Source organism: Polypterus senegalus, chromosome 10 (assembly GCF_016835505.1).
Source record: "Polypterus senegalus isolate Bchr_013 chromosome 10, ASM1683550v1, whole genome shotgun sequence".
Taxonomy (NCBI): domain Eukaryota; kingdom Metazoa; phylum Chordata; class Cladistia; order Polypteriformes; family Polypteridae; genus Polypterus; species Polypterus senegalus.
In genome coordinates, this window is record NC_053163.1 from 94,148,942 (window position 1) to 94,173,908 (window position 24,967).

At 38.3% G+C, this 24,967-nt stretch overlaps 1 protein-coding gene across 1 annotated transcript in view; it reads left to right on the forward strand.

Annotated features, from left to right (window-relative positions):
- Positions 1–18,222, forward strand: part of rap2c (RAP2C, member of RAS oncogene family) — a 46,615-nt gene extending 28,393 nt beyond the window's left edge. The window contains exon 3 of the mRNA XM_039766229.1: positions 16,412–18,222. The gene's annotated coding sequence lies outside the window, so the exon portion shown is untranslated. The remainder of the gene's footprint in view (positions 1–16,411) is intronic.
- The last annotated feature ends 6,745 nt before the right edge of the window (positions 18,223–24,967 follow it).

The window sequence follows — 24,967 nt, forward strand, 5'->3', positions numbered from 1 at the left end:
CCAATAGTGTCCCTTGTATGAAATCAACTGGGCAAACAAACTGAGGAAGCATGTACCATAAATTAAAAGACCCATTGTCCGCAGAAATCCGCGAACCAGCGAAAAATCCGTGATATATATTTAGATATGCTTACATTTAAAATCTGCGATGGAGTGAAGCCGCGAAAGTCGAAGCATGATATAGCAAGGGATCACTGTATATATAAATGTGTGTATGTATTTGTATATATATTTATGATGAATGTTTTCATTTAATCATTTGTATCTGTTACTAATTCTTCATCATACTTAAAAAGAAAGCAGACTGATTGTCCAATTGTGATTACAGGAAATTACCTGTGGTTGTCAGGTTGGAGGCAGAAATCAAACTGAAAGTCCAACATTGCCAACAATGTTCTGCTCTCTTAAAAGTACTTAAAACCAAATCCAAACAGTGGAGGCTCTCCAAATTTTTCCTGTACAATTGGTGAAATATTGGCTGCATGTAGGATGATTGCTCAAAATCAATAGGCATCTCTGGCCAATCACTTGGTGTATCACTAATTTCTAGCATTACTACGGATCAATCTAAACTAAGCAGTTTTTTTTTTTTCTTCCAGGATATATATTTAATTGTATATATTTTTTAAGTCATTAATACCTCATGCAAAGTACAGTCATTGGTTTACCATAGGTGAGTTTTTCTAGATGAAGCAGAAATAGTAGAGTGTATCTATTAACATGTCTTTTGTTGCTGCTTGTGTCCATCTCTCATATGTTAATCGGATTTACTAGAGGTTGAATTCTTTTGGAAAGAATGGAAGAGAAGGAAACTTGAAGTTAAAAACTTCCTGAGTTAAACTGCAGCTCCAAAACAGGAAACCTACTTGCACACACAACCCCTTCTCCACTGGCAACTGTGATGCGATTTTCCTATCTGCTGCTTTGTTTATGCTTCGGTTACTCTGGCCGAGAGTGTGTCCAGAAAATATAGAAAGCAAGGAAGTGACAGCAGAGCTTCAGTTTGCGAGTGATTTCCTTATAACTCTTTCATCTAGTTATGGAAAAACCTCTCCATCTGCAACCCCACATTGTACAAATCTAAATGCAGATATTAGTTTATCAAAAATGTTTACTGTTATTCCTTAATAAATTTGTCTTTTATGCAGCTTTTATGTAGTTAATAGGAAGCTTACATAACTCTGCTCGCAAAGACAAATGACTGTCATTATGTTGTTAAATTTAGATAAGCTGTCTTAGCTTTAATAAAAAAAAAAAGCTGATTCTAAAATTCAGTTTTTCCCTTTTATGCTCATTTGTTTGTATTCTTCGCTTCCTGCGTAGTCTACCTTTTTGTATTATACCTTACTGTCAATCATTGCATACATTTTGTAAAATAAAATACTAAAAAAATTACATTAATTGAGTAAAAAGTATTGTTTATACGGTTCCTTGTTTGTGACAGTTATTTATACATGTTTTTTTTAATATTGGCAAACAGGATAATAGTGAAGCATTAAGTTCATACAGTTTAGTGTTTCTTACATACCTGTAGTGTCTATGAAAAGTAAGCCCCTTGTATGTTTTCATATTGTTATACAGTATAGTTTTGAATCACAGTGGATTTAATGTGGCCTTTTTGACATTTATTTAGACCACTTTGTAGGGTTTTTAACTTGACATTAAAGAGTCTTTTACTGTTCACTACAAAAAAAAAAAGTTAAACCTTTGTGATTCAATGTATAAGAGTAAAATGTGAAAACACTGTACCTGCTTTCTGAATCTGAGAGGGCAGAGCATATTTTAGGAGTCCTAGACAAGGCAGGAAACAACCGTGGACAGAGCATCAGTCTGTTGCAGGGCACACATTCGTATTCTAAAGATGTAAACTGTCCTAACTTGCACATCTTTGAGGGAAGAAAACAAGATGATCAAGTTTCATTACGTTAATTTTATAAGGTTACAAGACAAATAATTCAAAATTAGACTTAATTTTCTAGAAATATACCTATCCAAGTCTAAGAATAATATTATCAGATTTTTATTGTTGACATGTTAAATAATGCTTTATACAGAAAGTAGCCATGTTACCTGTCCTAGACAGGTAATAAAATTGAAAACAAAAAATGGTACTCTCTTGCCCTGCTTCTGCCTTCAGTGCCGTTCCTCAGTATCCTTGTGTGTTTCAATCTCTCTTGCTCGGCACATGTTACTGTAAAGCCGCCTTCTCAGACTCTCATTTCGAGGCACCTTGCTTGCCTCCCATCTGCTTTTCACTTGCTGCCTTCGAAGGCAACTCTCCCCTTGCCTCTTCCTTGCGAGTCTCACACTTACATTTCCTCTTTTGAACAAATCACCAAAGCCAATCTGACCAATCACTCCAAAGCTGATCTGAACAATTCGATTGCTCTGAGGCATCAGGGAGACACACACACCTTAACATTTTATTATATACTAAATCTTTCACTGCATTTCATTTTAAGCCTCTTATCCAAAGCAGCGAATACATTAAAATCAAAAGTAACTGCATATTACAGAGAGCTCATTTTTGCAATAATTTAAGTGGTACAGTTTTCCATTTTTAACTGTAATTAGAGTGTGAATCATAAATTTATGATACTGACTTAATCTTTTAGTAGCAGTTTACATACAGTAAGGTGTGAATGGTAATTCCATGTCCTTCTACAGGTTACTAGGAGTTTTGATGTAACCCCTTTCTGTAAAAATGTGAAAAAATAGCTGATAAAGAAACTTTCAAAGATTTAAAAACAAAAAAAAAAAATAACCTAACTTCATGTGGTGGTAAATAACCAAAGCAGTAAATATCACAAGGGCAATGTTTAAAATGAAGCAAACCTTCTAGGATTTTAATAAAATCTATGAAACAAATTCCATTGAAGTTTCAGCCTAACAAGAATGTAGAATGAAATGCAAGTGTATTTAACAAAAATGAATGCTTATACACACAAATTATGATATAATAAATATACAGATATCAAAAGGATGAATAGCTAGATATGTAACATCTAACAAAACAAATTATTGATGACAGTACACATTCTAAATTATGGAATATTTAGTACTTATCAAAGTAACACATATAGAGAACTGCCTGTCACTGTATTGCTGGCAGAACTAAAACCAAAATGCAAGCAATTTGCTCAGCAAGTATGACCGAGTCATATCCCAGGTACTCTGTCTGGAAGTCACCAAGGTCATGATTTAGCTTTAAACAGTAAAAATAACATGTCATGTTTGAAAATCTTCTTCTTCTTTCGGCTGCTCCCGTTAGGGGTTTCCACAGCGGATCATCATCTTCCATATCTTTCTGTCCTCTGCATCTTGTTCTGTTACACCAATCACCTCCATTTCCTCTCTCACCACATCCATAAACCTTCTCTTAGCCCTTCCTTTTTTCTCTTTCTTGGCAGCTCTATCCTTAGCATCCTTCTCCCAATATACCCAGCATCTCTCCTCTGCACGTGTCCAAACCAATGCAATGTCGTCTCTCTGACTTTGTCTCCCAACCGTCCAACTTGAGCTGATTCTCTAATGTACTCATTTATAATCCTATCCATCCTCATCACACCCAGTGCAAATCTTAACATCTTTAACTCTGCCACCTCCAGCTCTGTCTCCTGTTTTTTGGTCAGTGCCACCATCTCCAACCCATATAACATAGCTGGTCTCACTACTGTCCTGTAGATCTTCCCTTTCACTCTTGCTGATACCCGTCTGTCACAAATCACTCCTGACACTCTTCTCCACCCATTCCACCCTGCCAGCACTCTCTCTTTCACCTCTCTTCCACAATCCCCATTACTCTGTAGTGTTGATCCCAAGTATTTAAACTCATCCACCTTTGCCAACTCTATTCCTTGCATCCTCACCATTCCACTGACCCCCCCTCTCATTTACACACGTGTATTCTGTCTTGTTCCTACTGACCTTCATTCCTTTCCTCTCTAGAGCATATCTCCACCTCTCCAGGGTCTCCTCAAGCTGCTCCCTACTCTTGCTACAGATCACAATGTCATCAGCAAACCTCATAGTCCATGGGGACTCCTGTCTCATCTCATCTGTCAACCTGTCCATCACCATTGCAAATAAGAAAGGGCTCAGAGCCGATCCCTGATGTAATCCCACCTCCACCTTGAATGCATCTGTCACTCCTACTGCAGACCTTACCACTGTCACACTTCCCTCGTACATATCCTGTACAACTCTTACATACTTCTCTGCCACTCCTGACTTCCTCATACAATACCACAGCTCCTCTCGAGGCACCCTGTCATATGCTTTGTCCTGGTCCACAAAGACGCAATGCAACTCCTTCTGGCCTTCTTTATACTTCTCCATCAACACCCTCAGAGCAAACATTGCATCTGTGGTGCTCTTTCTTGGCATGAAACCATACTGCTGCTCACTAATCATCACCTAACTTCTTAACCTAGCTTCCACTACTCTTTCCCATAACTGCATGCTGTGGCTCATCAATTTTATTCCCCTGTAGTTACTGCAGTCCTGCACATCCTCCTTATTCTTAAATATTGACACCAGTACACTTCTTCTCCACTCCTCAGGCATCCTCTCACTTTCCAAGATTCCATTAAACAATCTGGTTAAAAACTCCACTGCCATCTCTCCTACACACCTCTATGCTTCCACAGGTATGTAATCTGGACCAACGGCCTTTCTATTTTTCATCCTCTTCATAGCTGTCCTTACTTCCTCCTTGCTAATCTGTTGAACTTTGTGATTCACTATCTCCACATCATCCAACCTTCTTTCTCTCTTTCATACTCTTCATTCATCAGCCTCTCAAAGTATTCTTTACATCTGCTCAACACACTTTCCTCGCTTGTGAATACATTTCCATTTTTATCCTTTATCACTCTAACCTGCTGCACATCTTTCCCAGCTCGGTCCCTCTGTCTAGCCAATCGGTACAGGTCCTTTTCTATCCCACTTTTTCTTTGCCATCCTCTTCCTCTGTATACTCTCCTGTATTTCCTCATCCCACCACCAGGTTTCCTTTTTCTCCTTCCTCTTTCCAGATGTCATGCCAAGCACCCTTCTTGCTGTTACCCTTACTACATCTGCTGTAGTTTCCCAGCTGTCCGGTAACTTCACTGCCACCCAGTGCCTGTCTCACTTCCTCCATAAACTCAGCCTTGCAGTCTTTCTTTTTTCAACTTCCATCCAATTGATCCTTGGCTCTGCCCTCGCTCTCTTCCTCTTCTTAATCTCCAATGTCATCCTACAGACCCCTATCCTATGCTGCTTAACTAAACTTTCCCCTGCCATCACTTTGCAGTCTTCAATCTCCTTCAGATCAACTCTTCTGCATAGGATGTAATCTACCTGTGTGCATCTTCCTCCACTCTTGTACATCACCCTATGTTCCTCCCGCTTCTTAAAATACGTATTCACCACAACCATGTCCATCCTTTTGGCAAAATCCACTACCCTCTGACCACCTTCATTCCTCTCCTTGACACCACACCTACCCATCACCTCCTCGTCTCCACTGTCCCTTGGGTACATTGTTCATCACTTCATTCAACTCACTCCAAAAATCTTCTTTCTCCTCCATTGCACACCCAACTTGTGGTGCATATGCACTAACAACATTCATCATCACACCTCCAATTTCCAGCTTCATAGCCATTACTCTGTCTGACACTCTTTTCATCTCCAAAACACTCTTGACATACTGTTCCTTCAGAATAGCCCCTACTCCATTTCTCCTCCTATCCACATCATATTAGAAAAATTTGAATCCACCTCCAATCCACCTGGCCTTACCCCCCTTCCATTTAGTCTCTTGCATGCACAATATATGTACCTTCCTTCTCTCCATCATATCTACTAACTCTCTCCCCTTACCAGTCATACTGTCAACATTCAAAGTTCCTACCCTCAGTTCCACTCTCTTTACTTTCCTCCTCTCCTCCTGCCTCCGGACACGTCTCTTTCCCAAAGTCCCTGTGACCCCCCCCCACCCTTCTCCTCCTTCGCCCAACAGTAGCCCAATTTCCGCCAGCACCCTGTTGGCTAACAGTACTGGTGGCGGTCGTTGTTAACCCGCGGCTCAAACGATCCGGTATGGAAATTTGTATTGTTGTCGTGTTTGAAAATAATTGTATAAAATTATGTTTAAAAGATTCAGGGAATGATTAGCTTGATAATTTTCACAAAAAGTTTGTTTAGAATTGTTAGGCGGCTGTAATTTTCACTAGACTTTTCCAGTTTCTGGAGGATAAGCATTTTGTGTCCTCTACTTGAGCACTCTTTGTAAAGATGATCATTTTTACAAGTAACTGGAGTAGGTGTACTGTCATGGGGAACCAAGCATTATGCAAGTGTCAAGAGTGGAATATGTTGTTATTCAATATATGTTTTATGTTAATGTAAGTAAAAGGTATGGCAAAATGTAAGCTAGAAAACTTTAACGCTTTGTAAGAATATAACACTATGTAGTGCACACATATATGCAGTTGTGTGTGTGTATACAAAATAAATGCAGGATTCTTAACTGGTTAATTCATTGTTACAAATATGTGTTTTACAAAATTCAAAACGTTTTTAGTGAAAACGATAAAATTACTTGTTTGCTTTAATGAACTAAAAGAAACTGTATAATTATTTACCCTGTCAGTATAACGTTGTTTTTAAAACAATTCACTGTTCCCATTCGGGAAAGTCAGCATATGTGCATTTGTTGGGCTTAAAGTTGCTCTATAGGTAGCTGCACTGCAAAGCAATGATTTGGCCAGCATAGTTTAGAATTGCATCAGAGAGGAGAATTTGCTGCAGCCATATGTGTTCATTTATCACTGAACTAGCTGTCCTGCCCAGCTCCCTACTCCTGAGGTCCAGTCTCCCCCTCCCTTTGGCCTGCAGCCTGTCTCTCGGATTTGTGAGAATAAATTGAATTATAATACTTTATGCAGAATCAACCGGAATGTTCAAGCAAATTATAGAAAAAAAAAACCCAATCTGAATCAGTTAAGTACTTCTCTTGTGAAAAGCAGAAAGTCTGACAGAAGTTGGATTTTCTTTATAGAGATCTTCTTTCTTAATGATTGTAGTGGGAAACCTGATTTTTCATCCACTTTTAATGATTCAGTACTGTACATTTCAGTATGTTGAGAAGTAGGCCTTGATATCTCCATCAAGAGAATGAACAAAGCTTCATTTGACAGAGAATGTATGCTGACCCTGGATTCAAGTACACATTAAATGGCTTTAATTTACATGCAATAAAACCCTGAACGAAAACTGAATGAGCCACAACCCAGCCGTAACCTGAACGCAACTATAATGGGACCTACCAGCTTTGTTTAATGTAGTCTGATTGTACTCACAGTATGAAATTGTAACCCTGGTTTTAGAACTACTTAGCTTGGGTTTCTAACCAATTAGCTGCACATCTTTCTACAAAGTAGGTAGTAATACTTAATTCAGTGCTATTGGTTTAATTAAAGACTGCAAGTAAAAATTAACATCCCACTTCAGTGTGTTCATGTGAATTTCTGGATATTTTTTAGTTTATATTTTTGACTGATTTGAAAGGGCATTGTTATGTCACAACTTGAAAATTGAAGTTGCATTGTTTTCTTCTGTCCAATTTGGGGCTCCAAATTCATGGGGTCTTCATGTGAAATTTCTGACTTGAGTCTGTCTGGCCATTAGAATATGGACACAGCTTGTGTATGGTTTTGTTTTGAATTGGTGCCTGTCACTGTTCAGAGAATGGCTGGTCAACCTCTGCTGGATTTTCTGTAATGGTATAATAATTCATTAACGAAAATTAATAATTAAAATTTTTTGAAATTATAAAATATATTTCAAATTTTCAGGCCCAATCTCTACTTGACAGTATTTTAAAATTGAGTTATTTTAATAATGACTTAAATGTGCAGTTTGGAGTAAAACAAAGTAGATGAATAGAAGCAAACAGTTATTGGTGTGTAGTACCACAGCCTTCAGATTTAATTATACTGTACATAAGATTTCTTTTAAAACGGATGCAAATGCAGGCAAGCATAAGACTTTAATTTGGTTGGATTTTTCAAAGGGAGAATGCTGCTTTGGTGCATGCGAGGCAAAGATGTCTCTCCACACTTGTTTACATGCCAAAAGGATGAGCACTAATCAATATGTACTGGTAGGCACTATGATCAAGACATTTGGATCCATACTGTATATATAACATTTTTTCCATTTACTGTGCTGTTTTGAAAACAATTTGCATATTAAAACTTTGGAAGTTAATGAGAAATGGATGCAACTATGAAAGTCAAAATAATTTTTCCATTATGGGAACTATTCAAATTTAGTTTTAATTTTATAGCCATAAAATAATTGTAAAGAATGATTTTGTATATGCAGAATAATTGTATGGAAGCCCCTAGGGTTGTCACATTCGTATCTGAACTTCGAATGCATTCCATTGTATTGTGTGTTAACGATATGAATATTTGCAAATGAATTTGTCTGGTAAGCCTTGTTCAACTCCAGACTTCACAATATAACATTGCTGAGTTTTTAAAACCCCTCTCTTGCATCTTGCTGTGTTTTTGGTGGGTAGTTACTACTGGTGTTCAGTAAGAACGTGCAACTGTGTTCTACTAAATCTGACCTTTCCCTTTTTTTTCTTTAGCTTGACTCTATAAATTCCAGAGGACAAGAAGAATGGTAGTTGAATGCTGACATTAGGCTAAGGTTAAGGTTTGGGCTCTCTCCAGTCACAAACACTACATGCATACACACACGTGCACATGCTAACACCATTTGGCGCGCGTGTGTGTGTATTTTTAGCGTTAATTGAGAGACATTTGTTTGCTTTGTTCTTCTTTAAGCTCTATTTATATATAGGATGTTTAGATCAATCACCAGAAGTTAAAAAAGACAGAGAAAATGACAATGTCCTCCCTATCTTACAACTACTAATACTTCTATCACTCTCTTCCACTGCACCAAACATGAAGGATGAGGAACAGCAAGTGTTAATCAGCTGACGTGTAACATACCAACTTCAGTAATATTTGTTTTTTTTTGTCTTCTAAATGAAATGACTTTATTTGTAAAGTTTTGCACACATTAACAAAACATGTTGAACTAGAATGGCCAAAAAAAGTGTACATTGAAAAGTCAACCTAGTTCATGTCATTATATCAAACAACCAACCTATTTGTGAACGTCTCATCAAAACTATGAAATGAATCTGTGGAAGAATTTGATTTTAAGAAACTGTCAGTATTAAAACTGATTTTGGAGGAGGTGGTGAAGCTTTGCGTGATCTACACACCACTCAGCTTGAGTAGATGAAGACCGAAGTGAAGCACTGATCAGACCAGTTCTACAAATAGCAAAGTACATGCATTTCTGACCTGTACACACTTAATAACGTGCTAGAGCCATTATGATCTTATCCAAAATGGAAACTGCAGCTATCACAGTTGGTGATGTTCAGTAGAACCTCACTGACTTGTATTATAGCAATGTAACAACTGTTCATAATATATTTATGGGTGATGCCTCTAAACAGTTGCCCACTCAAAATGTAAAATTGATGATAGTGTTCCCTACAGATTTGTTTTATGTTGAATAAGCAGTACATTCATTAAATCCATTAAAATTTCCACTGAATCCAAGTCTTGTTTGCAGTAAAACATTAGTGCATGGCCTGTGACTTTGAGGAGGAGAGCTGGGCCTTTATTTTTCTCAGGTAAATGTATATATTTATACTGCACCTTTTATTAAAAAGTGGAGAGTAAACATTGTTATTTTGACTTACAGTATGTTAGCACTGTAGACCTAGAATTGTTTCATTCAAAAACTAAATGTCTCACAGCCAATGGGATATTTTACTATGATAGTGTTGTCATTTATAATGTAAGATGCATTTTGTTTAGTCATGTACTTTATTTGATACATCACACTCCAATAATAAGCAAAAAATAACATTCAGTTTCACCTACAGTCTCAAAGTAATTTTTGGGGAGGTATGGTTGGTATTGAGTGTGTTTTGATGATGGCTGAAAACTGTGACCACTCATTAATAACAAATTTTAGACTTAAAATTTAATTTGAATAAATATTAAAGAGTCATTCCACTTTATTTCAGCACTTTTGTACACTAAATGTACTCTTGCTGCAGTTACTCTGTTTGTACATATTGATGCAGTCTTCAATATGTTGATAAAATTAGGGCAACGTCTGCATGAAGGATGAGCAATTTGCCAAGAATACTGGCAAGTTCTCATGTAACAAGATGATAGACTGTTTAGGTCTGTTCATTACGGACTTATTTTAAAGACTTTACATAATAGCAGGAGTACTGTAGATTTTTTGGCTGCAGTTAACGATCGTGTTAAGATTTCTGGCTTCGGCTTCACCTGACGGCACTCCTCCTGACGTACTCATATATACAACTTACCTTAATCAGTAGCCGGACACTCAAGTATAAATAGTTTTTATTGCATATTTGTTTACTAAGCCTACTATATTGGTGATCTAAAAATAAGATGTTTGCAGTGATTTGCTTCTAAAGGTTGTGCAGCAAAATATTAAGTTGTCATTTTTGTCCATGCTATTTTCATCTGTGGTGTTATTTGAAATATTCTGTTCAGTCAAATCTTTTTTTTTTGTTAAATACAGAATTAACAATAACAGGTGCCAATTACTTGGGTCAGTTTCAAGTTATTTCAAAGACAATTATGTGTTCTTTTTTCATTGGGCAGTATCAACAAATTTGTCCACATCTGGAAGGAATATCTATATATTCCTTCCAGATACATAGTTTGACGTGTGTTAAATAGAAATGTCCCTTGGCTTTGTTGGTAGCATTGGATATTTAGTATTCAAGATTGTGGTGGTCTAATGTGTTTCAAGGGCGCAAAGCCCTCTTCTTTAGGGCCATTTGAAAAAATAAAGATTTGAGTACTGTACTACTAAACACAGAAACGAGAACAGTGAAAGTAGATATCTTTAGTAGGAGGGAAATCTTACAAAAATTACTACACCAGTGGCAGGAACTCAACTGCACAGGAACACTGAAGTAAATCAGAATGATAAACTAATTCAGCAATTGAAAAAACATTATGGAAAAGATATTCTAAAAAATCAGAGCAGAACTGTAAATGGGAATAGTGGAATAAGAAAGGCTTATTGTTCACATTTTTGTTCATAATTTTTTTTTACTGTGATTTATACCTTCTGCTTATATTTATCTTTACCAACACTTAGCTATTATAAGTAGTCTTTTTCTATGATGATTCTATAGTGCATCCATACATGTTTAATACTCAAGTTCTTGATTGTTCTTCAGTGTGAAGGATCTGGCCATCTAAAACAGTGAATTCTTTAATATGTGATGTTTTTTAATTGTCATGCCTATTACAGAACACTTTATGTGTAAAAATTAAACAATGTCCTATTCCAGAAAATCTCTGAGAATCTACATGCCTCTTTCAACATGGCAAATGTTGTAGTTCCTACCTCTACCATCAGAAAAAGAACAAAAACTGCTTTGACTGAAGGTTAGTTAAAAGGAGGATCCATCACTCCTAAAATAGCTCTGCTTTGATTTTATTTTGAATAACAACAAGACCTTTTCTATAATGTACTCCTGACATTTGTGGCTATACATAATGTCCAAAGAAAGCCATGTTTGGCAAAAAATTAAGCACAGCATGTCATGATATCAGTATATCAATAGTCAAACCGTGCGAGAGTGGTGAAGATGTCTGGGTTGACTTCTAGCCACAGGGTCTGGTCAGGTTGCACTTACCATAAGTTCTCTTTTATACCTGTGTGTTATGGTAGACATTTTGAGGCCGCTGTTCAACGTCTAAAGTTTGGTTGAAGTTGAATCATAGTGCAAATATACAAATATATTACAAATGTACCAACATTATACTGTATACATCATATTGGGCTAATTGCTTTAAATGCTCACTTAGTCCGATTTGTTTTTCGTTGAAATGTATCCAGAATGATCTTGTTTTCTTTTTTGCATTGCACTGTTCTATTTTGCTACATAATGTACTTCATGATGCAGACCTCTAAGAGGACAAGAATAAAATAACACATCGATACTGAATGACAGTATAATACAAGACGATACATTTGTCCAGTCTCCTTTGGCTAGTTGCTCCAAGATAGACAAGCACTTGAGGATTGAGCAGGAAGATATTTATTCTTGTCTTAAAACATGGCTTTACACGAGAGCTTTCCTTTGTTTACAATGCTACCCATTTTTCAAAATTGTCAAAGCTTTTTATTTTATAGAAAGGCATTTTTTTCAGTAGAGATTGTATTGTACTTTTATATGGGTTTTGAGTTCTGTTATTGCAAATATTATGCGTTTTATCTTTGAATTATTGTAAATGATTATTTCCGCCTTATCTAAGTCAGTAGACATTGGAGTAAATAATAAGATGGTACAGATAACTTTTTTTTTTTTGCCAGTGTCTGAAATTTCAAATGATGTCTATTTTAAATCACTTCGGAAAAGTTCAAGTGAGCCGATGACATTTTAAAACATAGGAAGGACAAATACTGTATATCTTACATTTCTAAAGAACTTTTAGTTATTTACAACAGGAAAGACTGACAACAGAAATTAGCTGTCCAGTTGAACACTTTGGGTTAAAGACAGGAATTTGTGTCTAATTTCAGAATTTGAATTTACATGAAAACTTGCAGCTATAGGAGTGTGCCATTAACTTCACAATATTTTCATTTATTACTTTCAAGTGGACAGTCTTTAGTTCAATTAAAAATCCTAGAGTTAAATATCAGTTATCAGTAGTCATGTTTTTAGCAACTGGATTGCAAGTTTGTAACTTAACAGATAAAATGATTTTAGCTTCGTATTTGTGCATCTTTCTGTGCACACAGTATTAGTAAACCAAAACTGGTGGTGTTTTCTAGTTGTGTGTGCACGTTGGGTTATTTTTAAATTGGGTACGTGCTTGATTGCCACCAGGTAAGGTTTAGAGGTTTATTGGGCAACATAAATGCCCCCAAAGCCACCTCATGTCTTTTTCTGCTGTTGCTGTGCTAAATTGATGTAGAAAAGATTCTACTCTGAAGGCAGGTTTTTAGCTATTTTAGCTAGTCTGTGTCAAATGAACATAATCTGAATTTAGATACAGGAAAAGTGGTAACTTACTGTTCACCTATCTGTGTGTGCTTATTTTCTCACTCGCATTGCACTGCAGTTTAAGAATGCAGTTTTCCTCTTTGAGGTTGGCTTTTCAGTGAAATGTGCTATTCCATCATTCAGAAAAGGCCACGTCTTGTGTGGCTACTCCAGACTGCAGCTGTTCAGTGTATCTGAGGGGTAGTAGTGACGGACAGAACAAATGTTTTCTCTCTCATGGCACAGCTCTTACTTTTCAGGTTTCAGTGAATTAAAGGAAGCTCAGAATCTTCCCATTAGTGTTCATTGTTTTTTGTAATTTGCCTTCTTTCTGAAAATAAGACCAAGTCATCTTTGTGCATGAAATCAGTAAATTTATTCAACTTCAAATTGGCTTTTCTAGAAGAATAAAGAATTGAGAGGGAACATTCTTGGAGTAACAGTATCCAACACTTGAGTAATGTCTTGAGTTGTAAGCCTTGTCCCATTTGTTACTGATTAGCATCGAAAGTCTCCAGCCACTTTGTAATCTGCTTATCCAGAATAAGGGGGCCACTGCCTGTCTCCGCAGTCCTGGATGGAGCTTCAGTGCATTGATGGGCACACTCGCAAGTATAAGGCTCCGAGTTGCCAATTAAAGTAATGTGCAGACTTTGGCGTGTGTAAAGAAAACCATTTTAATTTATTACAGATGTGTTACAAATACAAGCATTTCTAAATGAGTCATTTAATAGCAGCAGCCCCAAGGAGTTAAAGAGGTTGCAGCAAGGAGCAACAGGATATCTAAAGGCAGCACAACAATGTTGTGTGTGGTGTTGTGTTTTGAAGAGAAAAATACTCGACTGTTCCTTTTAAAGTGAACAAGAAAAGTAGTTTAAAAAAAAAACTGAAAAATTTGAGCACTGGAACAGCATCTTTAGTTGCATTAGAGATCAGTCTGGTGGATACCCACTGTTTAAAATTAATCTTCAAATTTAAAATATTTCTCTGAATGAGTTGCTTGCACTGAGCATATTTGGTTTTGGGGTGGCATGAATTTTGTCACCCCATGTAATTAGGCTCCTTGCAAAGATTCCCAAATTTAGAAATACAGTGGAACCTTGGTTTACGAGTAACTTGGTTTACGAGTGTTTTGCAAGAAGAGCAAAAATTTTTAATAAATTTTTACTTGATAAACGAGCGATGTCTTGCAATATGAGCAGTATGGATACACTTTGTCTGCTGAGCGTCATGTGATCACAACTGAGCTGATGGTTCTTCTCTCTCCTTATCTTGCTTGCTCGCCCAGCTTGTCTCTCTGTTTACAGCGTCTCTCTCTCTCTCTCTCTCCTTATCTTGCTCGCCCAGCGCGTCTCTCTGTTTACTACAGCATTGTGACTGTGTGTGCGCTGTGAAGTGCGAGTCCCCATCTTGCTCCCCAAAACACGAAGCTGAGTCTCAGTACTTTAACACTAGTTTTATTCAGCTTGAAACAGCAACAGCGCTGTTATTTATTGCAGCGGGATCTTTATATTGTTCCTTGTATGACCCATTGACGACAGGCGCTTATAGCATGTCTGCGATCTTTTTGGATGCGCTTATACGGCGAACTGCTACAGCGCTGGGAGACTGCGATTGCTTTGGGACGCTCTTCAGCGTGTCGTCCCGTTGGGTGGAATTCCACATGAGTTTAGAAACTCACACCAGCCATGAATTTTTTTTAAAGGTAAAGTGCAGGTTAATTTGTATTATGTATTTTACTTTATATTTTGTCTTAATCATTTTTATATGAATAGTTTTGGGTTGTGAAACGAATCATCTGAGTTTCCATTATTTCTTATGGGGAAATTTGCTTTGATATACAAGTGTTTTGGATTGCGAGCACGTTTCCGGAACGAATTATGCTCGCAAACCGAGGTTCCACTGTAATGCCCTTACTAGGGAAAGCGGTTTTCATTTTTCTGTTTGTCTCCGAGGTTTAACCAATGAGATCTCCGTCAGTGTAAGGCAATCGTATACGTCAGCTGTGGGCCCTGTGTTTGTGCAATACATAGAGTATACATACTGTATCTACTTGATAAAACTGTTGGTCGCTTTCTTTGAATCAACTTCTCCATTACAGACAAGCAATTTTATGCTGTTAATTTTTTATATATTAAATAACATTCATTTATGTAAAGAATTAGAAATTGCAAGCACAAACATTAAATTGGCCAAGGAAACTGAATGCAGCATGTCATGAGTTTGATGGTGACACTGCGTGCATTTTTAATTTAATGATATGGGTTCTGAAAACAATTCGGAGTGATAATCTGGTAAATTTTAAAGCCTGTGCTCTTTATAGCCTCTGGGATGCTAATAACTAATGTCAAAGGGACGATTTCTTTGACAAGATTCTGTGCTGTTCACCTCATCCTCTGCATGCGACTTCCTTAAACTCCCGGGACAGTTAGGTCGGGAACAGGTGGGAAGTGATTGTAAGTGATTGCGACTATATGGTGGATGGCCCGGGCCCTTACCAGGTTAGGATGCCTATATAATGAAAGGACTGGGGGAGTGAACACACACAGGGCATTGTCTCCCCCAGAGCGCTAGATGGCAGCCCCCTAGGGTTCCTGCGGCACTCCATGGGGGTTAGTCTGGCACAGCCCGGTCGGGTTCTGTGACAGCCACCAGGGGGAGCTGCTGCGCCTTACTTTGGGCTCTCCTGTCACCTGGGAGTAATTCCAGACCTCCCCTAACCTGGAGCTGTCCCAGGTGGAGCTTAAAAGAAGAGCCCCCGGCCTTCATTCTGGGAGCCAGTGTCGGGATGGAGGGAGATGAAGCTTGCCGGGAAGAGTGGAGATGGAAGGAGAGACAGGATGAGAGAAGAAAGTGTGCTGTAATCTGTGCTGTACCATGGAAAGGTGCTTCCCACCAGAAAAAATAAAACCCATGTGCTGAACTTGTGTCCTGTGTGTGTCCGTTTCAGATTTGGGGAGCTGTGTGCCCCCTGCAGGCCAGAGAGTGTTTGATATAAATCGAAATACAAGAAAACTGAAATCAAGCAGACCTTCCATCACCTCAGGTCATACTGTACATGAGGCGTTTTTAAAACTTTGGATTATGTGACGTCAGGAGCTTCACAGATAAGAAGCGTCACTCTGCATTTAGAGTTTTCTCCACACTTCTGACACTTGCTCGTTCTCTCTATACACTTCAAGTATTCTTCACCTTGAGTGAGCAGAATTAGCCATTTTCAATTACAGTATTTATACTTCCTTGAGTCTAACACCTGCTTTTTGTCGTGTTTTGCAGATTCATCATCTTGGAGGAGAACTTGCACAGCCCACCGCTTACAAGACCTTTACCGGCCCACCCGGTGCAGATCTGAGCCTTGAATCGTGATCTCTGCACTGGGCTGAAACCTCTGTTGCGCTTACTAACAAGTTGTTTGTGTCAGTCGCCATATTCGGGCGTTCTGCTTTAAACTCCAGAATGAATTATACATATATATACTGTATGACAGAGAGAGACTGATTTTAATTCTGTATTACAATAAAAACTTGTTTTTAAATAATATCTTAGTTTGGAGGCATAAAGTTAGGGAGTCTGTGTTCTAGAAAAGAGTCCAGTTTGCCCCTGTGTCTGAAACATCCTATAGTGACAATATCCCTAACTTTATTTTTGTTTTAAAACTATTAAACTTACAGTTTCTGGAGTGCACAATACTTATGCAAATAACCCAGTTTACTACTATTATTTTTACTACTTGTAGTTTTTCCATCTTGGGTTAATTTCCCTTAAATATTTATTACATTCTTGCATACAGTGTTGGACACCCATCACCTTTTTATATTAAACGTTTATGGGCAAGTTGTAATGAGCCTTAAAATATATGTTCTGTGTGTCTTATCAATATTACTTTCTTCCTCCGAATGAGGTGGTGCTGTGCTGCGTTATTTGACATAACTAGGGCCTGATCCTAGAGGCTGCTCCTAATAGTGTTTAAAGAACCTCCTCTCCATCTTTGTCTCTCCTTTTCTAACTGCAGCACACAAAGGTTGGACAAAGCTGTGCAGACGCATGTTGCGGACGTCAGGGTTTTCCTTTTTAGAGTCCGCTTATGTTGGGGATTCTGATCAATCATAGAGCCTTTTATTGATGAGCACAGAATGAAGCTGGGATTTGTGACTTTGTGGTTCACTAGTTATACACTCGGATTGCTAAATACGTTTGAAATGCAAATTCTGTGTGTCTGTTACACATCCACAGTACACATCCAGCTCTCAGGAACTTTGTCAATCAATAAAGTAGCACCCAAAGCAAAAGCGGGAAGAATGTCCTGAATTACGTTGTCTTAATTTAAAAAAAATGACTAGTTTGATCTTAAAAACAAAATATCACAATAACTGTGTTGTGTGTATTTTGGAAAAAGCTAAACTAATCCAAAACGAGGATTGGCCAAGTTAACCGTACTTTAGTAGTTTCAGTGCATATGCCAGAAAAAAAATTTAAAAAAAACCCATTTGCAAGCCCTGATGTGGTGTTTTTCTAGGGGGGATCAGGACAGTTGTTAACTGCAGAACTTGTTGGGGGAGTTCATGATTTGATGGAAAGTTTCTTTTAAGAACAAGTAAAGCTTCTCCACTGGTCCAGTGCACCCCATCACATGCACATTGCCATCCCCCAAGTTTAGTACAATGGCAGGGGATGCTGAGGCACTTTATGAAAAGCTTGACAACTGATTTCACAATATGAAAAACGGAGAAGGACAAAGGCAGTGAAGGACTAGAGAAATGTTGCATTGGGTCCCTCACTTGACGTCAATTCATTTTTTTCCCTCTGTATGAATTCCTTTGATTTCTCAGGTTTTATTAACTTAAATCTACCAGATATTTGGACTTTGTGAATTTCCTTTTCTTTCCTTTTTCTGACAATGAAACCTCAGATGAGGTTAGGAAAAACAAATTGACCAAGTTGCTTGAAGGGACAGCTTTGTGACTGTGAGAGGGGAAGAATTCCGAACAGTGGAGGCACAAAAAGTCCACTGGGAACTGTCGGTCAGGTCTTACAAATTACTTGTGAGGCTGCTATGATGTTCCTAATAAAATTTTATTTTATTGTCACTTGCGACCTCTTGTGTTTTTTATGCAATGGATTGCCTTAAGGTTTTTTTTTTTTTAATACAAAAACTCTGATCTTCCAATAAATAAGAGTATGAAAATCAGACTGGCCCTCGTCTGAGGAACAGGAAGTACTTAAACGCTGCTCTCACTACTGCCCCTTTTATTTTAATGGTGTCATTACACCCTGGACTGTACTGTACTCCTGGCATGCAAGATGAGTTTATAAGTCCTTTAATTAAAAACCATTTGTGCCTGTGCCATGGTAGCTAAAATGTTAATGAAGAGAATATTTAAAATTCACAAAGGAAACAAAAGCACAAGATAAAGGGTCTGAGGCACCTGAAGGCAAACTCTGTCTATTGAAAAGTGTGCAAAAGGCGTAAAATAAAACGTGTGGTACAGCGCTATGGAGGAATATTTCGGACAAAATGAAATCAATAAATAAATGCGTAAATAAATAAAAGTACTGTGAAATGTGAGCATAAATAAATGTGTCATGAAATGAGCCTTAATAAATAAATAAATATGTCATGAAATGAGAGCATAAATAAATAAATGTGTCACGAAATAGGTTTTTCGTTGCTTATTTATTTATTTCATTTTGTCCGTAACATTCCTGCAAACCGTCATGAAATACGGCTTGAAATAAAACTGTCACTTTCACTCGTCAAAGTTGAGAGGGTGGGCTCTAACACGCCCTCTAGTTACTGATTGGTGAATCGATAGCACAAGAATTAATTAGAAAAATGCTTATTACTGCCGATGAAATGGATTCTGCCAAAGATATTACGTATTTCAGAGAGAGAATTGAACATTTATCGGAAGAAATTACAATGTTGGCGGCCCTTTTAGAACTGAGTATTTGACCCTTGTTTTACGAGTAGAAAGCCAGTTGCATATTCGCAGCTACTTTTTCAAACAACTGTACAGCTCTGATCAGTGGTAAAGTTGTTCATCCATCCATCCATCCATTTTCTAACCCGCTTGTTCAGTTCAAAATATTAGTTGGCGCTGCTTTGGGCATTCCATGTCAAAGTACCTAAACTAATACAGCCGTTGCAGCTTACTGTATATCAAACTGGCTCATTCGCCTTGTGATCGTCTTCTCCGATACACCATATAGATCTGCAATCTGTCGTACTTTTAAACCGCATGACAGAAGGTGTTCTATTGACTCAACTGGAATGTCAAAGGATGGACGTCCAGAGCAGGGAACTGCGTCACCTGAACTGGAGTGTAGTAGAGTTCGTTCCACCTGTTCTTCGATATTTTCAAAAATAGTTTCATCTATATCGGAGTCTAAAAGGGCCGCCAACATTGTAATTTCTTCCGATAAATCTTCAATTCTCTCTCTGAAATACGTAATATCTTCGGCAGAATCCATTTCATCGGCAGTAGTAAGCATTTTTCTAATTAATTCTTGTGCTATCGATTCACCAATCAGTAACTAGAGGGCGTGTTAGAGCCCACCCTCTCAACTTTGACGAGTGAAAGTGACAGTTTTATTTCAAGCCGTATTTCATGACGGTTTGCAGGAATGTTACGGACAAAATGAAATAAATAAATAAGCAACGAAAAACCTATTTCGTGACACATTTATTTATTTATGCTCTCATTTCATGACATATTTATTTATTAAGGCTCTCATTTCATGACACATTTATTTATGCTCACATTTCACAGTACTTTTATTTATTTACGCATTTATTTATTTATTTCATTTTGTCCGAAATATTCCTCTATACAGCGCTAGGTTGAGACGTCATGCAAAGCAATCAGTCTGCCAAGATGGCGTCATTTCCTCTTAAATTGGATTTTGGGAAGAAGAGGTGGGTCCAGGTAGTTTGATCCCGGAAGTGACATCATGGCTGGTAAAGTGGCAATCTTCCTTTCTACAGGAGGGGAAGGAGAAGAGAGATTGTTATTACGCTGTGCCCCCTCTTGTCTCGATGGTAAATTACAATCACACAAGCCTTCAAGTTGTTCCCCATGTGCACCCGTGTGGCACTGGTTTAAAATGTACATGTTGAGACTTTGTTAACGATGGGTGCTGCAATCCTGCAGTGAAATGAAGAAGTTAGGCTGGCTGTGACTTCAATTTGACGTGCTTAGTGTACAGAGGGAGTTGTCAGGATGGGCCCAGCAGTTCATGTTGTTCACCTCCGTCAGCCTGAGAAGTTTCCAAGGACTTCACAAACTGCATGAAGGCACTCTAGTGACTGATGTTATTTCACAAAAGGCCTGCTAAGGCGTACGAAGCCTTAAATTGTACAAAACGGCAACACGGGGAAGGCTGGATTTCTTTTTGCTGCCCTCAGGTGTCGTTATTTTGTAAGGCTGAACTGTCGAGTCTTAACTTCTCATTATAACAGTACACAGATGCAAAGTTTTTAAAAGGGTAATTTTTGGAATTGGAGATTCATGCACACTAAAAATAAGTAAATTCTGCATATACTGGTATGCATGTACAGAAAAAACACATTTGAGATGCATCAACATGCATACACGTGTAATGAAAAATGAATTGTTTTCATTAGAAACGCAATCTAAACCATTTGGCAGCTGCTGGCATGATGTCCTGTTTTTAAAGTGGCTCTCAGCACTCCCATTTCTTCCCAAAACACAATAAAACCAAACTAAAATGGAGGCGCTTCTGTAGCTTTTGGTATTTACCAATGTCTACTACATATAAATACATTTCAAAAACTATTTTATTTAAATGGCAGTAGTAAATTGTAAAATAAAAAAAAATAAACTAACAATATAGACATGATAGATAACGCCAGAGAGCATGTTAAAACATCTCAAACTGCACCACTTGTAACTGGAAGTGAAAAACCCAGTAGGGTTTTTATATGTTTTTATATGGCGCTCTTCTCTGATTCTGACTGAGCAGGACCCAATGGTGACCAGCGCCGCACAATGGCAAACGGTGTGAAAACATCCATGGAAGGACGCCAAACCTGTCCTATAACTGGCGTCACCTAATGCACGTGGCCAGTAGCCAATTGTATCCAGAAGATCATCATGCTGACCAATGAATGAGAGGGAGAGGTGGATCTTTAATTTGAAAGCACTGCATTATGGGAAAGCATCTTTCCGTACATCATCTACATGGTGTTTTCTGGAATATTTTAGCCAAAACTCCACGGCATTTTGCACATTTTTAACATACAAATGGATAACTGATTTTGTGGATTATGTGACATGAGTTACATGACCATTTGTTTTCCTTCTATGGACTTTTTCACATTGTTTTCTGTTGTCCATCTTTGGTCACAATTAGGTCCCTTCTCTCAGAATCAATGTAATGTACTTTCTCCATAAAATTTGAGATTCAAAAATGTTTTTGGCCACCAATACAAACTACAGGAGGGTAAGTGACAGAAATAAGTAAATTTAGAGTATTCCTTTATTTTATTCAGAATATGCACAGTCCAGAGTATAGTGTACATGGTTTTTTATAGCCATTTGACATTTTAAAATGTAGTTTTTGATACTTGAGAAAATGGAGCCCTTGACAGTACATTCTAATGCACCCTGTGTCCTATCCCCATGAGTGAAGGTCCTTCACCATCAGAAGACCCTTGTGTGTTATTTGTACCTAAATGGCCTTGTCCCACATACTGCAGGAGACTGCACTGAACATCCCTACCAACCCCGACTCGTGACAGCTTGTGCTGGGTGTTTGAATGTTTTGAATCAGCGTAGAGTTGAGATTTTCAGTTTGAGTTGATTTTGATGCAGGCTTTTGTTACCTTTTTTATTTACTCGTATACAACTATGGCAGAGGTGTGTTTTCTTTTTTGGATTTTTGCTTGTTACATGATCCAAGTGAAGCAGCAGTCACGAAGAGGGTCCACCCTTTGTTTAGTCAGCTCTGTGAGAGAACACATGTATAAAATGCTGGGGTGCAGGAGAACAAGATCTTTCATGTGAAAATCCTTTAAATTTCACCACCTACCACTTAAGTGAAGCTCTCACTGGCTGTCATCGTTTGATTAAAAATGTCATTGAAGACCTTAAGCCAAATGTAATTTGAGGTCCATCATACCCCTCTTTGCCATGAAACGTGCACTTACCCCCTGTCACCAAATGACTCGATGGGTCCCAACTGCATTTGTGGGCTTGGATGCCCCGTTTTGCTGTAAAATATTGAAAGATAAGACAGATTGTCAGCCGATCATCTTTTTAAGGTGTAACCAAACAGCTTCTGTCTCTGCTGCTCATTTAAATTCATAACACTCTGACCTTATAATCTTGGCCTGCTCCCCCTCTCCCAAGGCAGGGGTGGGGTGAATCTGGCCACTGTGAGTAAGAGCTATGAAGGACTGACCGTTGTTAGTGCCTGACATTTGCACAAAGCTGCTGGAGTGGACTCCAGCTCCCCCAATCTTGAGTTGTATGAAGTGGGCTTGATGATGGATAAACTGTGTTTTATCTCTGATACTGTAATTTGGTTGAATATACTGGAATAAGGAAAGCATTACATTGTTGAGAAAAGTCAAACCCAAATGCAAGTGAATGTTTCCAGCCTAAAGCCTCCCAAACCCCCACTCCCATAATGTATTTAACTGCACACCTTTGCATGTCTCATAAAAACCAAACTTGAGCACCATGATATATTAGCAGGGCAGCTGCTCTAAAAGTAGACATGTCATACTTCAGCATTAATGCATGAAATGGTCATCATAATTTGTCAAATTTGTGGCTTGTAAGTAAATTCTAAAAGGTTTGCAAGGTTTAGACTTCCTAGTTAGTAGTTCGTTAGTGGCCAAGAATGGTGGATAGAGGAGAACAAATGTATTTTGTTAACACGCTTCATATTCCCACCATTCTCTCCTTTGAGTTTAAGGCTAATAGAATGTTAGTGAAAAGTGAAAAGTCTGTCCTTACCTGGAGCACTGACGACACAACACTGGAGCAGATCTAGAGGAAGGTGAACAGACAGCTTCCGACCTGTAAGGAGAACATAAAGGAGTTGAACTTTGGCTTAAACCGAGAACAGAGACGTGGATGTGATAGGATTGGCGTCATCCAAATTAGGAAAACAATGCATACATACCGTGGAACCACGTGGGTTTAAAAAAATGTTCATTACGAAAACTGGGACACACATGGAAACTTCCTTGTTAAGTGTAACTGCCACATGACCTTTACAAAGCTCATCTGAACACAGAGAGTCCAAGACCCTCACAATAAGTTACCAAGTAGCATGGTGGAAGGACTTTAGGAACCTCCAAAATCAGATTCAATAGGATTTTTTTGAATCCTTTATTTGACATATATAATTTCTTTTATTAGGATTCTGTCATTTTTCACATATCCTAACTTACTCTCCTGAGAATTTTGGCGTCAGAGTGAGGGTCAGGTATTTGTACAGCATCCCTGGACTAATTGCAGGTTATGAGCCCCGTTCAAAGGCCCAACAGAGTGGCATTCCTTTTGTCACTGCCAGGATTTGAACCGGCAACCTTTGAGTTACTAGCCCAGATCCTTTAGCCAGAGATTTAAATAATATTTCAATAAATAAGGTCAATAAAATGGGCAAGCTTGTTGGGCTGAATAATCCCCTCTTTGTAAAATTGTAAGGGTACTCTGATGGTTAGACTTGCAATGTGTCGTATTTTAGGCCAGCTGTTGACTCCTGGATATATTGTAGCCCTCCATTTCATTTTAAAAGCAAAAGGAAACTGCTTACTACCAAAAGTTTAAAAAGTGTACCAAATTGAAATTGTGGTATCAGTTTGGACCATGGTGTGCGCATTTCTGAGCAGAAGCCAACTGCAGTTCTCTCTTTGCTACGGTCCATCATTTCTACCATTTCACCGTCTGCTGATTAATTTACACTGCGGCACAATGAGATCTTTTAATCATAAGGCCCAGTCTGTGTTTAAGTACAAGGCCTGTGCTGCGTAAGCTGCACTGTGAAGGCACCTTAGAAGATCATTACAGGCACATGGACAGTCGCACAGACTAATCAATATTGGTGAGTATAACTACCTTACCGTGACTTCAACATATGTTTGGAATAATCACTCCTTAAGATTTCAAGGTGGTACAGAAGTATGATACACTTCAGTGCAGTATGGAAACAGTCCATACAAAGAGGAGAGGCTATGACTGTCAGCAGAATGTTTGAAGATTTAGAGAACGGCTGCCACCAGGAAGCACGGTGGCATGAAGCAGCTTGGCAACACAATCCACAGTTAGTTAAAGGAATTTCCATTACATGTGTGGTAGCAGGAATGAGCATTTAGAAACATCTCATCAGTCTGACGGAGAAACCCTGCTACCTTTTATAAAATAGCCATTGATCTTCAGAAAGTGTGAGGAAATTGGACGGCATGGCAGTGCTTGTGCTGCCCACAGCATGTACTGTACGAAATATGAAGTATTTACCGATGCAAGAGGGGGTCTGGAATGGACACTGGAAGTTATCACTGTGAAAACCGAGTAGTTATTAAACTGGAGAAGTTATGAAATACTGTTTGTTTTAGCACAGGAGTCCAGTATGAAAGAAACAAAGTTTCCAGAAGCGAACTGAGATTTTATGAAATGACAATGTAAAAAAGCTGTATGTAGTGAAATGCTTTCCGAAGGCCATTTATTCTTTAGGGTGCACATTTTTGTATAAAATGTCCAACAAGTATCATGCATGGTTACTAGGGTTACCACCCAATAAGAGTGCTAAGGCTGCTGGGAGTTTGAGCATTTTCTAGGACCTAGCAGAGGTGCCTGTGAA